At 43.9% G+C, this 22,031-nt stretch overlaps 1 protein-coding gene across 3 annotated transcripts in view; it reads left to right on the top strand.

Moving 5' to 3' along the window:
- Nucleotides 1–5: 5 nt before the first annotated feature.
- SLC4A1 (solute carrier family 4 member 1 (Diego blood group)) overlaps nucleotides 6–22,031 on the top strand; it is an 83,433-nt gene continuing 61,407 nt past the window's right edge. Inside the window, exons 1-4 of one of the 3 annotated variants that reach the window (XM_083147411.1) lie at nucleotides 6–21; nucleotides 16,712–16,832; nucleotides 18,756–18,906; nucleotides 20,263–20,369. The gene's annotated coding sequence lies outside the window, so the exon portion shown is untranslated. Of the gene's footprint in view, nucleotides 22–16,711; nucleotides 16,833–17,350; nucleotides 17,441–18,755; nucleotides 18,907–20,262; nucleotides 20,370–22,031 lie in introns of those variants that run through there. The other 2 variants (XM_083147412.1, XM_083147413.1) reach the window with 2 other exon arrangements.

The following is a 22,031-nucleotide window of genomic DNA, read 5'->3' as shown; positions in this document are numbered from 1 at the left end:
ATAGTGAGAGAGGCAGCTCAGGTTAGTGATGGGAAGAAAGGGGGGTGGGGAACAAACAAAACCTTACAATACATTGAGGATGAAAAGACTGTTTCATGAATGATGAATGTTACATTTAGATAAGTGTGACCAATAGGAAATAATCGGAACTTTAGTCTCTCCTCTGTGCCGGGGAATGTATGCATTCATACATTTGCAATAAGAGGGTTTATGATTATAACCACTTATTAAAAATATGAAATAAAATTATATATGTATGTTTATTATTATTAACTACAGATTTGTTTGGAATTCATGTTGTAATTTAGGGGTTGCATTTATTAATAAGAGGTATTATAGAGAGGTAATATGGCTTAAAAGGTATCCGAATGATAAATATTATCTAGGTCGACAGCTGATAGGTTGACACCACATAGTCGACATGTATTAGGTTGACAGGTACAAATAGTAGAAATATCAAATGTTGACAGTGCTCAAGGTCGACGGGTTCAAAAGGTCAATGTGTTCAAAAGGTCGACATGTGAATGATTGACACTCAAATTGTCAACACATTTTTGTTAGGGGGTTCTACCTGGTTTCTCAGCATTTGCTTGATTTATTATGAACATGGACTATTACTGAGAATAGTCACTTGTGGTGAGAGGAGTGAGTCACCTTGCCTGAAGCATGGCAAGCAAAGGGAATGTGCAAGGTATTGTAAAGCGCAATGGAATATGCTGCGCTATATAAGAAACTGTTAATAAATGAATATATAAAGGGTATGTGTCTTTACTAGTACAAGAATTGACCCCCCAAAATGGAAAAACCTGTCAATCCTTTGACCGTTAAGCTTTTGTACCTGTCAACTATCTATCACCACTGTCGACCTTATGTGCAGGTCGACCATTTGGTGTCAACCTATTGACTGTTAACCTAAATACTGTAGATTTTGTATACCAGTATTAACAGGAGGACTTAGTGACAGTATACAGTCATTACATCAACATGCATTGGGTCGGCCACTGAAGGTCGACAGGGTTGGAACGTCGATACAAGCATTAGGTCGAAAATGGAAAGGTTGACAGTCAAAAGGTCGACATTAGTTCTTCACGTTTTTTTTAGCCTGTATATTAGCCGGTATTTCATGCCCTACCATCCACTGATCGCAGCGAGGCACTGTGCCCGAAGCGAGCACAGCGGTACACTTTGATGGTGTCCATGTTGACACGTGACAAAACTGGGACAAAAAACATGAAAAACTCATGTTTACGTTTTGACTGTCGACCTTCCTATTGTCGACCTAATGCGTGTTAACCAAAGCCATGTTGACCTTCAGTGGTCGACCCAATGCATGTCGACTTAATATGGGTTGACCCAATGACCCATACCCTTAGAGGGTCATTTGGATCTGGTCGCTATAAATTCTCAACAGCGACAGATGTTTACTGCCTGCACATGCACATAATCACTTTTGCGCATGTGCTGGTCTGAACCATGGGCGCCCTCGGAGACTTGTATAGTCTCCGAGCGCACGCAGCGGGTGGACACGCAGGAGGTGGGCAGGGAGCGTTTGCATGCAAATGCCCTGCATTTTTTGTGAGTCCCAAGAAAACGCTGGCATCCCCATGGGAACGGGGGTGACTTCCTGCATTCCGCGGGCAGGGGCTGATGACACTGGATGCCCGGATATTTTCGGAGCTCGGCGCCGCTAATCTAAGGCACCAGATAGTGACTTAGATTAGCGAGTGCTTCGGAAATCATTCCATGGTCGGCGACCATCAAATGATTTCGGGCCCCCACGCAAGCCTGCGAATGGATGTTTATGCGTAACATCCATTTGCAGGCCTGCGGGGACATTCGTCATCCAGCAGGGGCAGGCATTCGCACGCCTGGCGGCCGGCATAAATTGGCTCGCAGAGCAGCGAAATACCCCTGCTTTTACGAGTCAACCAGAATCAGAACCATCGTTACATGGAGAGGCTGTGTGGAGTAATAGGATGGATTATAAGGAGAGCTAATATGGAGCATTTAGAGGCATTATAGAAGTGAGAGGTTTTATTGAGTATTTTATTATTTATTTATTTATTAACAGTTTCTTATATAGCGCAGCATATTCCGTTGCGCTTTACAATAGCAGACAGTGAAACAACAAAACAGGGTATTTACAGACAGTCAAAATGTAGGAGGGCCCTGCTCGCAAGCTTACAATCTATAGGGAAATAGGCATTGATACATAAGTATAGATACTGTATTCTTTATTGCATCGATTCCACCAGAACGCAAGGTTCTATGACTGGTTCTGGAATTTGATAAGCTTGCCTGAAGAGATGAGTCTTCAGGGAACGCTTATAGGTTTGGAGACTGGAGGAGAGTCTTATTGTGCTTGGGAGGGCATTCCACAGAGTGGGTGCAGCCCGAAGAAAGTCCTGCAGTCGGGAATGGGAGCGGGTAATGAGTGTGGATGAGAGACGGAGATCTTGGGAGGAGCGTAGAGGTCGTGTTGGATGATATTTTGAGATAAGAGAGGATATGTATGTTGGTGTAGTTTGGTTTATGGCTTTGTGTGTAAGTAAAATAATTTTGTATTGAATACGGTAGAATACAGGTAACCAATGAAGTGACTGACAGAGTAGCTTTGCAGACGATGAACGTCTGGCTAGGAAGATTAGCCTTGCAGCTGCATTCATAATGGACTGTAGTGGTGAGAGTCTGTATTGGGGAAGGCCAATAAGGAGACTATTACAATAATCAATGCGTGAGATGATGAGAGCATGGATTAGAGTTTTTGCAGTGTCTTGTGTAAGGTAAGGGCGAATTTTAAATATGTTTTTTAGGTGCATGTGGCATGATTTTGAGACAGATTGAATGTGGGGTACAAAGGAAAGTTCTGAGTCAAGGATAACACCTAGGCAGCGAGCTTGAGAGGTAGGAGTGATTGTCATCTTCTCAACAGTGATAGAGATATCAGGTTGGTAACTACTATTTATTGGCGGAAATATAATTAATTCTGTTTTTGAGATATTAAGTTTGAGGTGGCGAGATGACATCCAGGATGAAACAGCAGAAAGGCATTCAGAGACACGCTTCAATACAGATGGCGACAGGTCCGGGGAGGATAGGTAGAGCTGAGTATCATCCGCATACAGATGATACTGAAATCCAAAGGAGCTGATTAGTTTGCCAAGAGATGAGGTATAGATTGAGAAAAGCAGGGGACCTAAAACTGAACCCTGAGGTACTCCAACTGAAAGAGGTAGCGAAGAGGAGGTAGAATCAGAGAAACGAACACTAAAGGAGCGGTTAGAGAGGTAGGATGAGAACCAAGAGAGGGCTGTGTCTTTAAGACCTATGGATTGTAGTGTTTGTATGAGAAGTGTGTGGTCAACAGTGTCAAAAGCAGCAGAGAGATCTAGAAGAATTAGTAGTGAGTAGTGGCCTTTAGACTTAGCAGTGACCAGATCATTCACAACTTTAGTCAGTGCTGTCTCTGTGGAGTGTTGGGCACGAAAGCCTGACTGATGCGGGTCCATTAAGTTGTGCGAGTTAAGAAAGTGTGTGAGGCGAGTATAAGCAAGTCTTTCAAGTAGTTTGGAGGTGCATGGAAGTTGAGAAATGGGACGGTAGTTTGAGAGAGAGCTTGGATCCGAATTCTGTTTTTTCAGAATCGGAGTAATAACTGCTTGTTTGAACAATGAAGGAAAGACACCAGTAGAGAAAGAGAGGTTACAGATTTTAGTTAAGATTGGAATGAGCACAGGAGACAGAGATTTACTTATTTGCGAGGGTATAGGGTCAAGAGGAGAGGTAGTAGAGTGGGAGGCAGAGAAAAGTGCAGATACTTCATCTTCATTTGTGGGATCAAATGAAGCAAATGCTTCAGAGGGCTCAGGTATGGAATTGAGCATATCACCAACTGAGTTGGAGCATACCAATTCATCTCTGATCTTGTCAATCTTATCCCTGAAGTAGGAGGCAAGATCTTGTGCATGTATAGTGGTTGGTGGCTTGGGTGAGGGAGGGTTGAGAAGGGATTTAAATGTATTAAAAAGTCGTTTTGGGTTAGAAGCTTGAGCAGAAATGAGAGTTTGGAAATATGTTTGTTTGGCAGTTTCCAGGGCATAACTATAGTACTGGTAGATATTCTTATATGTAAAGAAATCCATTGGACTGTGAGATTTACGCCATTTACGCTCAGCTTTGCGTGAGATATTTTGTAGGTGTCTCGTTAATTTAGAGTGCCACGGTTGGCGTCTAGGCCTACGTGGAGTGTGGTGGGTAACTGGAGCCACTTCATCCAGGGCTGTTTTGAGGGTTAGGTTTAGGTGTGATACCGCCATCTCAGGAGTAGTGAATGCAGAAATAGGAGCAAGCTGTTGTTGCAGTGAGGAGGAGAGTACTTGAAAATTAATATCATTAATATTTCTGCGGGCTTGAGGTGGATTAAAGGATTTCTGTGCTTTTGGGTTAGAAGTACTAGAGGACAGCATGCAGGTGATAAGGTTGTGATCTGAGAGAGGGAAAGGAGAATTGGTGAATTCCGACACTGAGCACAGCTTAGTGAATATCAGATCAAGACAGTGGCCATCCCGATGAGTAGAGGAGTCAGTCCATTGGGAGAGGCCGAGAGAGGAGGTTAGAGAGAGTAGTTTGGAGGCATGAGCAGCAGATTTTGGGCAATCAATAGCAATGTTGAAGTCACCCATGATGATGGTTGAGATGTCAGCAGAAAGGAAGTGAGGGAGCCAGGCAGAAAAATCTTCCAGAAATCGTGTTGGCTGCCCAGGTGGGCGATAGATAGCTGCAACACGCAGCGAGAAAGGAGTGTAAGTTCTGATGGAATGTACTTCAAATGATGTGAATGTGAGTGATGGAACCTGTGGTAGGAGTAGGAGTAGTTAATGACAATGGAATAATAGTAGTTGATATGAGAGGGTATTTATAGGAATAGACACAGTTATAAGGAGAGGTTTTATGTAGGAGTTTTAGACAAAGTTGAATTGTATTACATATGTTTACACATTGGCCCATATTCAGATCTGATCGCAGTACTAATATGTTCTCAAAATGGACAAAACCATGTGCACTGCAGGTGGGGCAGATGTAACATGTGTAGAGAGAGTTAAATTTGGGTGGGGTGTGTTGAAACTGAAATCTAAATTGCAGTGTAAAAATAATGCAGCCAGTATTTGCCCTGCACAGAAACAAAATAATTCACACAAATCTAACTCTCTCTATACATGTTACATCTGCCCCGCCTGCAGTGCACATGGTTTCGCCTATTTTGAGAACAAATTTGTTCAAATCAGATCTGAATAAGGGCCATTATTATAGACTTTAAAGAAGGTCTTTGTATAGTTCTTGACATTAAGGGGGGAATTTACTAAGGTAAAATCGGATAAAAAAATCGAATTTGGTACAGCAAAATACGATTTCCTTATGCGTATTCGTATTTTCAGGATTTACTATCCTGAAAATACGGTGATGTGTATTTGTATTCATGGTGTATACATGGCGTATCCGTATTTTTGAGTACGAATTCGAATGAATACGACATAGATAGCATACGCCTATTTTTAACATGAAAACAACGCACTTTAGTCATTTACTAGTAATTCGTATTTGTAAAAATTATGAATACAAATCGTAAAGGCATACGAATCGTAAAAAAATACGCCAAAAAAATACACCTTGATTTGGAAGTGTATTTCACATCTTAGAATTTTACACGTGAGGAAAACGTCAGAAAATAACCCCCAGCTGATCAAAATCAGAAATGTGTGCACACATACACACTTCTCAGCTTCAAATATGGCACAAGGTTTGCATTCACAGACTATTTCAGTGTGGGCTATGAGATACCTGGGCTGAGATTTAATGGACTGTGAAGAAAAAAATAGCATTTTCCGAAATTGCACCATATCACACTTTTTTAAATTGCATTTTTTTCCGATAATTTGCATATTAAGGGCCTTATTCTGCTTGGAGCGTCCGGGCCGTACGCGTACGTCCCGGGGTTTTTTACGATCTGCGCATGTGCAGATACGCTAATGCGCCGGCGCGAACACTCCACAACGCTTACGGCCGGTGTCTCAACGTGCGAAAAAACCTGTACGCGAGCGTACGGGTAATGGGGCGGCATAGGGGCGTGTTGATGGGAGCGGCCGAAATAATGAGGGAAAATGGGCGTAAATATGGGCGTACACGGGGGTGTGCACCAGAAATGAGCGGTGCTACTACCGCACGATCGACTAAGGCACCGTTCGTTTCGGACACCAAACAGGCGGCCGCCAACCGCCAGCTAAAACCACCCCTACAGATACCGCATGCCAGCGTGCGCCTGAGTTGGCTAATTAACGCTGATTACTACTCAAACACATACACCTGAATGTAATAAGCAATGCTGCAGTCTATTAACTACAAACCATGTTTTCACTGCCTGCAAGCCACACATGCAGCACGCAAACACATTGGAAGCTTATGTTTCTATACTTCTCCACATTTAAAGGTTTGTTTAATTTAAGGTAAGAATCTTTTTATACGCTAAGGTAGGTATTTGCTAAACAGACACATTCACTACCTGCTTTCATAGACTTTACGCAGTAGCACACTCAATCTACACAAGTCGACATGTGTCAACGTGTTCACTCTAATACTAACATAGGTTTTGTATTTAGGATACAATAACATAAACCACATCTAACACCTACAAAGGATGTTTCAGCAATGTTTTAAGCCCATGACCACTATTTTCCACACAATCTTTGTATAGTACCCAAAATAATGACCTGTACCACTATCTCATCTGCTATGATTTGGATTTGACTACACTCTGGATGTAAGATGCCACCAATCACATTATTGCACTCTCATCTCTCTAACAAAGGATTCCTACATCTGATTATGACACTGTCAAATCATATATATTTAAAAAGTTATGCATGTTTGTTCACAAGCTAATTTATCATGTTTGGCCCATTCACACATCTTTTTTTAGGGAGGACACATATGCATTCCTACAGAAATTTACCTTTTCACCCTTGTTTGTCTGCCTCACCCACTCCATGAGGAAAGCATTGTTCTGGACCTGCTTTTACCTACTACTGTAGGAGCTACCTCACCTGCACACAAACTGCTTTCTCACCTATTAAGTTGCTCTGCACATGTGCTGACACAAACTAATTAGCAGGGAAAAGTTGGATAGGAACATGGGAATGGCCATGGAGAGGGTTACACATGGGAAACTTCCACCACACTTCAACAAATGTTCAAAAATACCCTGGTCAGTAAGTACACATAAATCTAGTATTTGTTTCACACAAGAAATTACACATACCACAATTTTGTTTTAATTTGTAAAATAAATTTATTTGCTGTTCAGCATCACAGCTTGACACTTTAATGTGAGAAATCAAATAAACAAATAAAATAGACACACAAATAATAAAACAGCCAGAACAAGAGGTTGCATATCTCCAAACATGTGTTACCCTGCAAATGCAATGGTGAAAGAAATGGGGACACCAGAATACGTACTGCAACAACCAGGGTGAATACTAAGCAAGATACACACCACCAAAAAAAAATATCCTGCATTTGTAGAGGTCAAAATACGAACTTTCATGCCCATGGCACGCAAATGGATCGATGGGCAACTCAGGAAGCGGATGTCCAGTGCAATTTAAACCTTTGGCCTCCAACCACAGAGGAAGTGAACCAGGTCTCATTTGGGCCCTTTTTTGCCCCTTTTAGATGGGGCCTTGGGGACAGGGGCCTTTGGGTCAGCTGGCTTTCGGCGTCTTCCCCTAGTCGACACAGGAGGGTCAGCCGAGGTGGAAGGTTGGGGAGCAGCTTGGGGTGGGGCAGCAGATGGGGGATTGTCCCTTAGGGACCTGGCGGTGGACAGCTGCTCCGCAATAAGTTCATTCTGGCGGCTGAGGTGTTGGCCAATGCTTAGCATGCCAGCCGCCAGAGTTTCATTAATGCGGTTCAACGCCTCAACCTGCAGCTGGTTTGTGGCCTTCCACTCCGCCAGAAAATCCGCCACCTGCTGCTGACGGATCGCAGCATCCACCCCTTGCTGCTCGATCCTGTCCAGCGTCACCAACAGGCTCTCACTCAATGTCTCCTGTGGCTGGGGCTGGGGGCGACGTCTTGCTGGAGGCTGGACCACCTGCTCCACCTGTGGCTCTGCAGAGGAAGATGCTGCCGGTACATCCTGACTTTCTGCTTCTGCTAGGATAAGAATTGAAAACAATGTCACCATCACATACGCAATAAAAAATATCTTTCTAAATACAATGCATTACTGTGACTTACCATCAAAAGCAGCAGCAAAGACCTCCGCCGGGAGCTCACTGTCCATATTGGAGATCCCCCTGATCTCCCCCACATCGATGACGTCACAGGAGTCCAGCTCCAGGGGGGTATACTCCAAATGGTCAGGCATAGGACCGCTCCCGGTGGACATGCTGTGGTTGTACCGGTCAGTCATCTTCCTCTTCAGGGCACTTTTGAAGTCAGTCCACCTACAAGTTTAAAAATACAAATATCACCATGAGATATGTGCACCACTGTGCTACGTGTAGGGTTACCACCTAGTCCCTTTAATTCCGGACACATGTTACTTACACAGGTTCTGTGGCAGTTTAAAATTAGGTGAAGTGGAGTCTTGAAGTCAGCCAGCCACAGAACCTGTGTAATTAATATGTGTCCGGAATTAAAGGGACTAGGTGGTACCCCTAGCTACGTGACATTTCCTAGTGTGGGTGATGTTATGTTTTTTTGCCATGTGTGGCCAAATATTTCTTTGATGGACAAAACCATGTGCACTGCAGGTGAGGCAGGTGTAAAACCCCACCCAAATCTGATTATCTCTGCACAAGTAACACCTGCCTCACCTGCAGTGCACATGGTTTTGTCCATCTAAGAAATATTTGGGCAGAAAGAGTGAACTAGAATAAGGGCCTCAGTTCCTGCTGGAGACTGCTGAAAAATTGACCTGACAAACACACTAACCTTTTCTTCACCGCGTCCCAAGTTCTGACCACTGGTGACACCTGGTTCACTTCCTCTGTGATCTTGTCCCAAAGGTTTCTCCTTGCACTGGCACCCGGCTTCCTGGTTGCCAATTCAATCCATTCGCGTGCCCTGGGCACTAGAATTCGCATTTCGGCCTCTACAAATGCAGGGTTTCTCCTTCTGGTGGTGGTATCCTGCTCAGTCATCACCCTAGATGTTGCAGCACGTTTTCTGGTGGCCCCAGTTCTCTCACCATGCACCTGCTGGGTCACACCTGTTTGGAGAGATGCAACCTCTTGTTCTGGCTGGTTGCTTGGCCCTTGTGGAGCTGGTGGAGGTTCACCAGGGCCTGTTACTGAGGGGCCCGCTTGATCTTGCAGGCGACTCCTCTCTTGGGCCCTCCTTCTCCGCTCCTGTTCCCTCTTCTGTAATGCTTCAAGCAGGGATTCTGCTTGTGCTCTCTGCAGAGCGTCCTCTGCTGCTGAATCGTCAGAGTCAGACATGTTTGCAGCAATTGTGGGCTGCATCTGACTGAATATTTATATGTTAATCTCCCGCCATGAACAAGGGGGCGTATATTTTTTTCCCGCAATGTAGATGCAAATTTACGCCGATATTTCCCGCCGATAATTGCCGCTTAAATTACGCAGGTCTCAATGCACCTGATCAATCACCCGTATATGTATATACACAGGTTGTGGAGCAATGTGGGCTACATCGTGAAATGTGTGCACCTGTCATTCCAATGATGAGTGTTGTCAGCTGGTATCTGTTGGAGTTCGTGTATGCTTTGTGAGTCACATTTCAAAACATCACGTTATAATGCTTGCCTTGCATATGTAATGTCTATGCAATTGTCATACAGCAACATGTTGCATTGTGGCCCTTTAGGCAGCGTAGTTATAAGTAGAGGGTTGCGTGTATTATTTTCCGCCTACTGTATATACAGTACTCCTCTCCATGCATATCGGTGTATCGTGCCCCCTTTAAGCAGTGTAGTTATAAGTAGAGGGTTGCGTGTATTATTTTCCGCCTACTGTATATACAGTACTCCTCTCCATGCATATCGGTGTATCGTGCCCCCTTTAAGCAGCGTAGTTATAAGTAGAGGGTTGCGTGTATTATTTTCCGCACACTGTAAATACAGTACTTCTCTGTTCATTGAATGCATGCTGTTGGTTGTGGTGTGTGTATATCGGAACGGTCCGCGTAAGTTTCTATTCGCATCCAGTTTGTTAATGTAAGAGGGATTAATAAAGTTAATACCAAACAAACAATTTTTTCGACCAATCAGCAAGCACCAAAAGTGATATATGTACCTGCAATTAATAACTGCGCCATTGCCAATATGACTTGTCCAAGAGCTAGGCCCTTTTCCACGTCAGAGCTTTTGGCCCTGGTGGAAGTGATGGACCGTCACCTGGGGCCCAGGGGCCCTTATGTCAGTAATGCCGACAAGCGGCGGGCGTATACTGCTGCCCGCCGCCTCATCTTCTCTACGACCGGCGTCCGCAGAAGCCTGGGGCAGGTTGAGCGGCGCTGGTCAGACCTGCGCCGGCGGCAGCCGGTTTTACTCAGCAGCCTTCGCCGCCATATTGCCCGATGTAAGTTTTGATTACTAGTATGTCAGCGTTTTTTAGCAATGTTTTGTGTACTTTTTATAAATATGTTCCTGAGTATGGGGGTGTATATGGGGTGTATATGGGTGTATATGGGTGTATATGGGTGTATATGGGTGTATATGGGGGTATATGGGTGTATATGGGTGTATATGGGTGTATATTGGGGTATATGGGTGTATATGGGTGTATATGGGGGTATATGGGTGTATATGGGTGTATAGGGGGTGTATATGGGTGTATATGGGTGTATATGGGTGTATATGGGGGTATATGGGGGTATATGGGTGTATATGGGTGTATATGGGTGTATATGGGGGTATATGGGTGTATATGGGTGTATATGGGTGTATATGGGTGTATATGGGGGTATATGGGTGTATATGGGTGTATATGGGGGGTATATGGGTGTATAGGGGGTGTATAGGGGGGGTTTAAGTAGTTGATCAGTTTTTGGGTGTAGGATATCAAATAGTTTGCATGATAAATGTCTGAAATTTCACAGCAATGATAATTTTGAAGGTTATGAGCATGACTAATGTGAATTTTTCTTTCCCCCTTTTTTATGAAACCCAATCTTCGATTTCTATGCCATCAACATGAACATTTCAGCACGGGCAAGGGCACGCATTGAAGCCCGGGAGCAGGCAGCCCGGGACCAGGCAGCCGAGGAGGAGGAGGAAGAGGAGGAGGAAGAAGAGGAAGAGGAAGAGGAGGAGGAGGAAGAGGAGGAGGAGGAGGAGGAGGAGGAGGAAGAAGAAGAGGAGGAAGAAGAAGAGGAGGAGGAAGAAGAGGAGGAGGAAGAAGAGGAGACCCAGGGTGCAGTTTGGACCCACACAATTTCCCCATCCCCTTCCCCCTCCACAACCCCCACCCCCTCCACAACCCCCCCCCCCTCCACAACCCCCCCCCCACCCCCCCCCCCCCCCCTCCCCACCCCATTTCCAACCCCCCTACACCTCTCCACCACCCACGCCCAAACCTCTCCACTCCCCACTCACACCCACTACCTCGGGCCAAACTACAGGACCATCCACCTTGCTCCTGACCCCCACAACCACTGCACAGCCAACCAACGGCAACCAGGATGGCTGAAGTAGCCGTAAGTAAATAATGTGTCTAATGTTGACCTACACATTTCTACACATAAACAATCACAACAACCGCATATGTGTATCCAACATCAACATTAGTTGCAACATATCACTGCAGGCCGACCATGAGGTGTGTCCTGTCCTTCTCCAGGAACAAGGCTCCCCTTGGTGGTTTTTTTGAGTGTGGCCATGCCTCACCCCTTGAATAATTGACATAACAGTACATCCAATGAGATATCCGACATTAGTGGTGTGGTAGTTATGTGGCTCCAGGTGTTGGGTAACTCCAGTTCCCAGCATGATGTGCAACACAGGGCCGGATTATAATGGAGGCGCAAGGGGTCAGTGCCCCTGGGCCCCCCTCTAGCTAGGGGCCCCCTGTGGTTGTCATGTATTTTTTACAAATAACATGTTTAAGTTATGTTTTTTTTTTTTTAGCTAAATGTTTTGTGCATGGGTGGGGTAGTGCTGCAGCTTCACCTATCTGCCAATGTGACAATGATTTATGGTGCTGAGCATCGGGAGCCAAGGCACACTGATTGCACAAGTGTGCAGTGCATTTCTGGGAGTTGACTAAGTCCCATGACACTTTGCACCAGAGGACAGAGGCTGAGAAGTTTGTGCTGAGCTCTGATTGGTGGAGCTCATTACATGCTTCTCAGGTCCATGGAGAACAGCAGCAGCAGCTTAGTCATAGGAGGGTTTTTAATCAGAGGCAGCACTAGGACTGTGAGGTCTCCTCCAGAGTAAGGGGCAGAGGGACAAACACAGGCTTTTCATGTGGTGTGTGTATATATATGGGGTCTATTATTATTCCGAGTGCCGCCAACCCCCTGTCTATATATATATATATATATATATATATATATATATATCCCCTGCAGGTAACCATTGACCAAGTTTATTCTGCCTTTACTCTATGTTTTGACAGTATAATATTCGCCCATGCAGTGTGCGGCCAGTAATGACAAGTGCAAGGGGGCCCCCCGCTCTAAAGTACCCCGGGCCCCCCAAAGGCTTAATCTGCCACTGGTGCAACTTAAATGTAGAGATTGTTTTGGTAATAGTGTGTGAGGCCATGCGGATGCATGCTTTACAAACATAGCTGTAGGCCTATAATTTGTACAGCAATGTACTAAATTTAAAATAGTAAGGAGTGCTTAAGCCACAACAATGTCATAACCCTTAAATAGCACAGGCTAATTGTGAGGTTAGAGGAGAGTCCCCCAAAACCAAAGTACCAATTGGGATACAGCATACATTCATTGATGAAGGAGTAATTGAATTAATGTTATTTACTATGTACAGTATGTGTGTGTTAACATATTTTATTTTAGTACTGTGTTTACAGCAGACCCATCTTCAATGTAGTTTCTAAATGTATGTGGCCTTCACACATAACTCTGAACTTTTTATTATGTACAAATACAACAAACATTTGTGTATATTAATTTTTTGTTTTATCCCTTCATTACAGACACTGAACAGCAGCAGGAGGAGGTGGCCGCAATAATGCGGGAAATAATGCTCACCCTCATCTACCTCCAGCTCCTTTTTGGGCTTCTGGCGGCCCGCCTTTAATTTTTTATTTATCCCCCCCCCTTTTTTTTGGGTATAAAATAAAAGTTGGATTACTGTTCGAAATTGCCTGTGTTTTTAATAATAAATATGTTAGAGGGCGTGTAAGGGTAGGTACATACAGATGTGTACTGTAAGTTATACTTGTAATTTGAGGTGAGGGGTAATGATTGATGTGTGAATGTGTGTGTTTTTGAGTAAAATAACACATAGTGAAAATGCATGAATGTTTAATGTTGTTAGATTAAAACATCACACATAACATCAGGGTAGGTATACATGTTACACATTTTGGACAAAGTAATTACGTACATAATTTAGTACATATACAGAAACACCAACATAACTTGATTTAAAAGTAACAGCAATATGGGGACACATAGATAGTGATTAAAATGCCACATTAGAACATCACAAATATACATGTAATGTGGGTTCAAATGTAGATTTATTAGGTCTTTATTAAGGTAGACAATTGAGTTAATAGAAAACAATAATTGAATAACAAATAGATTAATTAATCAATTGTCAGATTAGTAGTTGAGAGGCAAGATTTGCAGGTCCATATATGTGAAGGGTATGCCAGCGTGCACGGACGTACGCTCACTCTCACGAGCGGTGACATAAGCTGAGTTTTCCATTGAAAACAATAGGGACCCGTCCGTGCAAACTGGCGTACGCTCAGATCTCCGCAAGAAGTCGGTGGGGAGACGGAGGAGAGACGGCCGTAGACGGCGCCGTACGCTCAGTTGTACGCCAGTTGTCGGAGTGTAAGGGCTGGGCCGGCCGCGTACGTTGCCGTACGCTCATTTGTACACCACTCCCCTTCTACGGTATTTCTGCCCGTACGTAAGCGGCTGATTTGTGGGTGGACTTAACCCCAACGGCCGCGTACGGCTAGCGTGCGGTAATGGCGAACGTACGCACGTTTGGCCGCTCCGATCAGAATAAGGCCCTTAGTGAGATGTGCATTTGTGGCAAAAAAGTGCGATATGGTGCATTTTTAGTCATGAAATTGTGCGATTTTTAGTCCTGAAAATGTGCGAATTTGAGGATATGTGGTATTTTGTGTAAAAAAAGGCTCTAAAGAAAATGGTGTGGGGTCCCCCCTGCTGAGCATAACCAGCCCCAGGCTCATTGAGCTGGACCTTGTTCCAAAAATACGGGGGACAAAAAGGTGTAGGGGTTCCCTGTATTTTGGGAACCATGCCCTGCCCTGATGCCTGGGGCTGGTTTTAAAAGTTGTTGAAAACCAGGCCTGGCTCATTGAGCCTGGGGCAGGTTATGCCCGTGGGGGGGAAGACCCCACGCGTTTTTTTTTAAATAATTTATTTATTTTTACATTTTTTTTACACTTCAGCCTGTACGAATCTGACTGATCCATGCAGGCCAAAATCAATACGAATTGTTATTTTAAAATACAAATTTGTATTTAAAAATACGAGTAAAGTATGAATTTGTATCAGAAAAATTACGAATCAATACACCATCGGATAATATGAATGAGTCAAATACGACTGATAAGTAAATTGTCCTACGGAATACGAATGAAAATACGACTACACCAGCCGTATTCATTCGTATTAAGAATACAAATATGATTTTTTTGTATTCGTATTCTTAGTAAATTTCCCCCTAAGTAGATTAAATGTTGCTTTAGTCCTATTGCAGCAATATAAGCCATGATTCACACAGTCAAGCTGATGCTTTAGCAAGAAAACAGAATAATAAGTTAAATTCTATGGTGTCTATCCATTAATACTAGCCGTTTGTCCAGGAAATGTAACATTTCATATCACAATGATTTGAAATGATTTTGGCTGTCATTTAGCAATTTAGAGCTTCTATAAACCCCAGTCCTTTGCAGAGGCTCAGGCATTACTATGCGCATATGTAGCCATTGTCCCTGTTCACGAATGAGCAGTGAGACATGACCACCATGGAGGGTCATGCAAACCCGCTCGCAGTTTTGCTGCCATGCTGAAGGTTATAGATAATGCCATCTTAGAATAAATAGCGCAGACACTGCAGTCTTTGAACACAGGTTAACCGACAAAAACCTGAATTCTGCTTGAGGAATTAGTGAATTCTCTTCAGTATCCAATAAATAAGATAACTCCTCTCTCCATCAAAAAAACTGATGAAAGTAGTTATCACTGCTTCATATATAAATAACTACTGTAAGGTGCAGATTCATTTAGCTGCATAGCTTACCACACACCTACTGTATAGCTCCAGGAATATAATACCCAGAGATATCCAATCGCTAGACAATTTCCAACTGCTAGCGTACATTTACCCACATAGCCAGATTAAGGGGGGAGACGCAGGGCATACTGTACCCCAGTCCCCCAGTTGCCAGGCCTCCCCCCCAACTAGAGCTCACTGATATCACTTGCTGTCCCTCTGCAGTAATAGAATCAGAATGCCAGCAGGACAGTATGGAGTGAGACACAAGAGAAGAAGGTTTCAAGAACTGGAACTAGAATGAGTCATGCTAGGAGATAAGCATGATGTAATATACCACCATCACCACCACCACCACCTTCCACCGGGGCCCCCTTGCCTTAAGTGCCCCTCGCACCTACAAGGCTTCATCCGGCCCTGTTATCCCATGGATTCTGGGTTAAGTGTCCAGAATCTGATAAGCCTCATGCCCCCTACACACATGCAGATATTAAGGCATTTTCTAAGCGACTTTACCAAGTTTGCCAAAGGCGCTTAGAAAATGCCCCTACATTGGTGTGTGTGTGTGTGTGTGTGTAGGGGTTATAGTGACAGCAATGCACGTCCCCGAGCACCACTGTTGCTGGCTGAGATTGATGGTCAGTGACTATCAATCTCGCTGATTTCCAGTGTTCTCATGGGAGAACACTGACACTGTCAGTTTGCTCAGCACACAGTGCTGACAGCTTGTGCTGTGTGTGGGCTGTCAGCACTGTGCCCTGAGCAACAGCGCTGTAGCAGAGGCCGACCTAGCATAGCTAGGAAGCCCTACACACATCGGCATGTATGTAGGGCCCATTACAGGGTTAACACAGATTTGTGTGTGCACACTCTGGCCAGGGGCATATGAAGGACCCCCTTCCTCTCTCAGCAGATCAATAGGCAGGGACTGATGTGAATGGTCAAATATTCTCTGTAAAGCGCTGCGGAATATGTGTGCGCTGTATAAGAGACTGGTAATAAATAAACATAGATGATAATAGGAGTTATATGAAGAAGGCATATGTAGTAATAGGAGTTATAGGGACACAATATATGGAGTAGTAAGTCATCTAGTGTACTATGATATGGTCTAGAGAAAGGATAGCTAGAACAATAGTGTAACTTACAGGACTATGTATGGAGTAATTAAAGAAACTGTGTTTAACAAAACCGTTTAACAAATAGTCACATAGTATAACTTGTTTTGCTATCAAGTTTGCAGCAAGGAGCTCGAGGAGGGAACACCCTTCAGCAAGCTGGACGACACTGATAACATACACAGCAGAAGGGTATGGTCACCAAATCGGAGTTGAAGTGCGGGATTCAAACCAGTCAGGTATATTGTGTTTCTGGATTGAGTTTTTACTGTTATAGCATGAGCTTTACATTATGCACCAAATCAAATGTCAAAAGCCAATGCAATTGGGTTAAGTTTAAATTTGGTGTTTTTATTACACCTGCTGTTTGTCAGGCAGAAGCGGTTTGCATTAATTCCTTGCAGCTCTGAGGTCACGAGTTTCATTCTTGACAAAGGAACGGTGGAGTTTGGATCAGAGGCGTAAGTTGGCCAGAGGCAAATTGGTTGGCCAGAGGCAAATTGAGGTTTGCCCCCCCCCCCCCCCCTTTCCCACCACCAAAAAAAAGGCTGGTGAGTCAGTGTCAGTCCAGCAGCAGTGGCGGGTGCACTGTTCCTTGCTGGCAGCACTGACTCTGCTCTACCGGGCTAGGGCCACACTCTCCCCTATTCCAGGTGTTAGTAGGGTTCCTGGGACAGAGCCGATTAACTGCCAGTGTGCTACAGAGATCTGTTGGAAGTGCAGTGGTCATAGTTGTATCCCATTATGATCCACACAGATGCTGCCGTATATGCAAGTGCCCCTTCAGAGCTCAGAGCCTGGATATTGGAGTCTCCATTACCCCTGGGAATTACACCTCTGCCACCAGGTACATTTTATCATATTGACATCTCATCTGCGTACATATGATGACTGTCGACAAGTCACACTGCACACTAGTATTTGTAGATCAGGAAATTAAACTTGATCCCTGACTGGGGCTTCCATTTAACTATCAACACTGTAGATTAAAGATGATGTCTAACTTCACATCTGCTTGTACAGTACATGCCATATAAGCAGGGCCAATGCTAGAGTTGTCGGCACCTCCCTGCAAAATATAAATTTGTACCCTCCTTCATTTCTTTAATAAGGGGATAGGGCACTCCATCCACTATAAAGGGGTGTGGTACCCCCAATTCAAACTACGCCACACAGTAGCTAAATATTGTTCATATTATACTGCACATAGTGCCCCTGCTTTATATTACACCACCTAGTAGTTCACATTACACCAGATAGTAGTGTTCCTTATTCATGTTACGTGGTGATCATTCTAGCACCCTGCACGTTTCAAAACCTGTGCAGTTCCACTTTCCTGCCTGAAGTGTTACTCTCTGCTGTGGTGTTTCTAGCACAGTCTGGTTGTCCAAAACATTTCCAAAGGAGCACTGAGCGACTACCGCAAGATGTCATGACATCACATTGCCTTGCTCACACTCCAAAAGTCCCTTTGATGTTCTTTGATAGGATAAAAAATATTTGGACACACACCATTATTTCATTGACCGTATCTGGCCAGTCAGTTTACTTTAAATGTTACACCGGTATGAAGCCTACTTCCAAAAGACCTAGAACCTGATTCCGCTTTGTACGCAATGCCGCTGTTCACACAACAAAGCATTGATATCGATAGACTGTGCATGCACCAAGGTACTCTATCAATACCAGCTTAAATCAGCACCAAAAATATAGCGCTATGGATTGGTTGAGAAGGGCCCCAATCGGGTATCTTGCTTAGGGCCCCATGGAGGTCTAACTCTGCCTCTGATTGGGTGGCATATCTAGTGGTGTTTGCTGCTTTTCCTTGTCACTGCTATGAAGTTAGCAAGGTGAAAGACTTGGGGTAGTGGTGTTGTCTAAATCTCTATCTACAATATAGTAAAGTTTATGTATCAAAACCTTTATCTTTGCAGACAGGTCACGCACAAATTGCCTACAACATGAAATGTTGTAACTGATTGTCGTTAATGGTACCCAAATGGTTGTCTACAAAGTATTGTGGCAACTTCTTAAGCTAGGTAGATACTGTCCAATTTGTTTGATCAGGCCAACAATATGACTAATTATTTGGTTAGAGGAAGGCTCTAATATGGGTGAAAACACTTTTTATTTTAAATAAATCAGCCAATTTCTCTTTACAGCCACCAAGTGGAAAGAAAGTCAGGTTTAACCACACACAACCCGCAATTTACTCCTGGACATATGGTGTGATTATTGAGAATTTACAGACACTGGTTGATAGCAGGAGATCAAAGCAGAGATGTTCGGTTTTGACCATCCGGATAATTGCAGGTATGTGTTTGTGGACAAGATTTCTCTGATTTATTTGCAAAATGATCAACTGTTTATTAACACTATGCAATAAACCAGGCTGATCACACAATGATTGGAGAGAGATAAAGTACCAATCAGCTCCTGACATTTTTCAAGCATAGATAGAAGCTGATTTATACTTCATCTTCCTCCAAAATTTGGTACATCTCCCCCTGTGAACCTTATTTCAGAGTTGAACCTAAGCATAATTTCAAAATATGGGTGGAATAAAAGGTACATTTTTCATCCTACGCTGAGTTAGCCACAGAAGCAAAATGCGTTCAGCTCTGTACAGGTAGAAAATGCACCTCCAGCTGGCAGGAGCAGATGCACCAGGAACATGACACTTAGGACCTTATACTGGTTTACTTGCAAAGCTGTGAATTTTGCCTGACCGGCCACCCGCCCCATTCCCCCACAGGCATGCGAATAGATGTTTTGCATAAACATCCATTCTCAGCCTTGCCTGTGGGGACAAAATCATTCTATGGTCGCAGACCATCAAATGATTTTGCAAGCGCTTGCAGATCTAAGACACCTCTGTGGTGTCTTAGATCTGTGGGCGTCCTGTACATCCACTGATGTCAGCTACCCGCCCCCCCCCCCCCCCCCCCGCATGTGCATCAAGGGCACATTAGCATGGGGACGCCCAGAGTTTTCATTGGAACGCCCATGAAAAGGTGGGCGTTCCCATGGGCGTTCGCATAAATCGAAAGCAAGGGGGACCGAACAAACCAGAATAACCCTCTTAGTACAGCCTGCAAAGTAATGGAGTAGAATGGAGTAAAACAATCTTGTGGTGAATATTAGAGAATGTTTTCTGGGCATGCATCTAAAGTCATCTAAAACTGGGCCATGCAATAAGATTATGCCCCTTCCAATAATATCACGCTCCCCTTTTGGGATGCTCTATTCGTGAAGCAATGCATAATTGACGTCACTAGCCATAGACATTAATTATCAACCCCCAGGGTCAAACCCAGTGCTCTGTGAACCCCAAAGCAACATTTTGAAGGGGCCCTCACTCCAATGCTTCTGAAGAGGCAACTATCTGTAACAGTTGCTTATTTTTCCCTTTAGTAGTGTCCTAGGTATGTTTATGCCCCACAGTAGTGCACTTGATCATTTTGTGAACCATATCAGTGCCCTTATTCTTTTTATGCCCCATAGTAGTGCCCTCAGTTCATAGTATGCCACAGTGAGGCAGAAACACTAAACATGAACTAATCCAGTATAAAAAATATTGAAATGTATATAAACCACAGTTGTCCATCACCATTTACTTTAATTTAACTTCTATTTTTTTTTTTGCTACGTGGGTACCCTTGTGGCTAGGAGCCAGGACAGTTGTGCCCCATGTTCATCAGCAAATACTATCACCAAAGAGAGAGTGGAGATTCCCAAAGTGGAACAGATGAAGAAATGCCATGTAAAGTCCCTGGGTGAGAAGTGAATGGATATGGTATTCCTAATATCTTAAAAATTCCCTTGATGTAATGATACTTCCAGCAGTGTGCCCACATTATTATACTAGCATTGTCACAACACATGATTATTCAGGTAAACAACTACATTTTAGAAATATTTCTCCCTGTGCAAGCAGTCTACACTACAGCCCGACACATGAATATACCAGTAGTATGCTCTATATACTTATAGGCCCTCATTTAGGTTCATGCGCTCGCATGCACATTCGCAAGCACTCTTACGGAAAAAACCACACGCACGCATCGGGCGAAGGCACGCCTACAGTGCTTGCGAAATCATTCGCACGCAACCATACTAAGAAGGGGGGTGGTCTATCATTGCGCGTACGTGTAACTGGTCGCACGCACCCACACATTTGCGCACGCACACTCACCTCAAGCTGCTAACGAACATGCTCTACTCCCCAAATGTTAGCAAACCAAATACTAGGATGCACATGTGTTGTGTTGTAAAGGAAGTATCTGATATCTATGTTGCATGTGAGGTGACACATGTCGACTAATGTTGACAGGGGCAACATGCTAAATATAGCAGAGTAGAAATGACAATAGTGGTGGTATGTTACATAAGGCAAATTTATAAGGGTGGGATTTGTTTGGTTTTAGCGCATTGGTTTGGTCAAAATAACTTTAGCAACAGAAGAAGTTTGTATCTGCTAACACTTGATTGCTGGTGGTATGCAATCAGAAGTTGTGTTGAGGTAATTGTCTCATGAAATCAACCATGTATTGGTGTCAATAGTGTGCAGGTGCCATTGATTTACCCATTGATTTAGCCATTTCGTGCGTGTGTTTGCTCCGTACGAATGAGCACATTACAAGGAGCAAGGTGTGCGAAACTAAAAACCTGCTTTGAGCTGGCGAAAAGTTTTGCGTTGGAGGGGAACAATCCCTCTTGCACTCATGCGAAAGCACTCCCACCACTCATAGTGAACGCCCATGTGTACGCCCATGTGTACGCCCACTTTTGCTCATTATAATGGTCGCGCCCATGCTAACGCCCGCTGCACGCCTACTACCGATGCACTCGTTTGCACGGAGAAATCTCCGTGAAAGTTTGCTTGCGAGTATTTTTTAATTACATTGCACATGCGCAGTGCGCTAGCTGCACATGCGCAATGGGGGTAGCAGGGTGAAACGTGCGAATTCGCATGCGTACGCGCCAATGTGAATAAGGGCCATAGTGTGTACACACGGTACTATTTGCCTTCCGACGATGCAGATGCAATCCCAATCCGATCCCTATGTGCGTTCACGTATCGCAAGGCAGAAAGTCTTGTCTGCCTTGACTATATAGTGCAGATCTGCACTATATAGTCAGACTTGTATGCAAATCGGATGTGCCTTGCGATCTGATTCCGATGCGATCTGATCGGATCGTGGATAGTATCTTAAGGCACATCTGACCGTGTGTACACACCTTTACAGTGAGCATTATAGTTGCAATACTTTCATGCTAAATATTTAATCGCTGCCCCTGCATATTGGTTATTCCACAAGAGCAGTCTCTACCCAGATTTTACCAACATTGTTTGTGCATTAACATTGCCATAGCACAGATGATGAAATATTGTTTTTATTAGTTTTCATTGTAGATAATATATCTAGACAAACACA

Source organism: Crinia signifera, chromosome 6, assembly GCF_055691185.1.
Source record: "Crinia signifera chromosome 6, ASM5569118v1, whole genome shotgun sequence".
Taxonomy (NCBI): Eukaryota; Metazoa; Chordata; class Amphibia; order Anura; family Myobatrachidae; genus Crinia; species Crinia signifera.
Note: the sequence above shows the minus strand (reverse complement) of the source record. Positions and strands in the feature narration are given on the sequence as shown.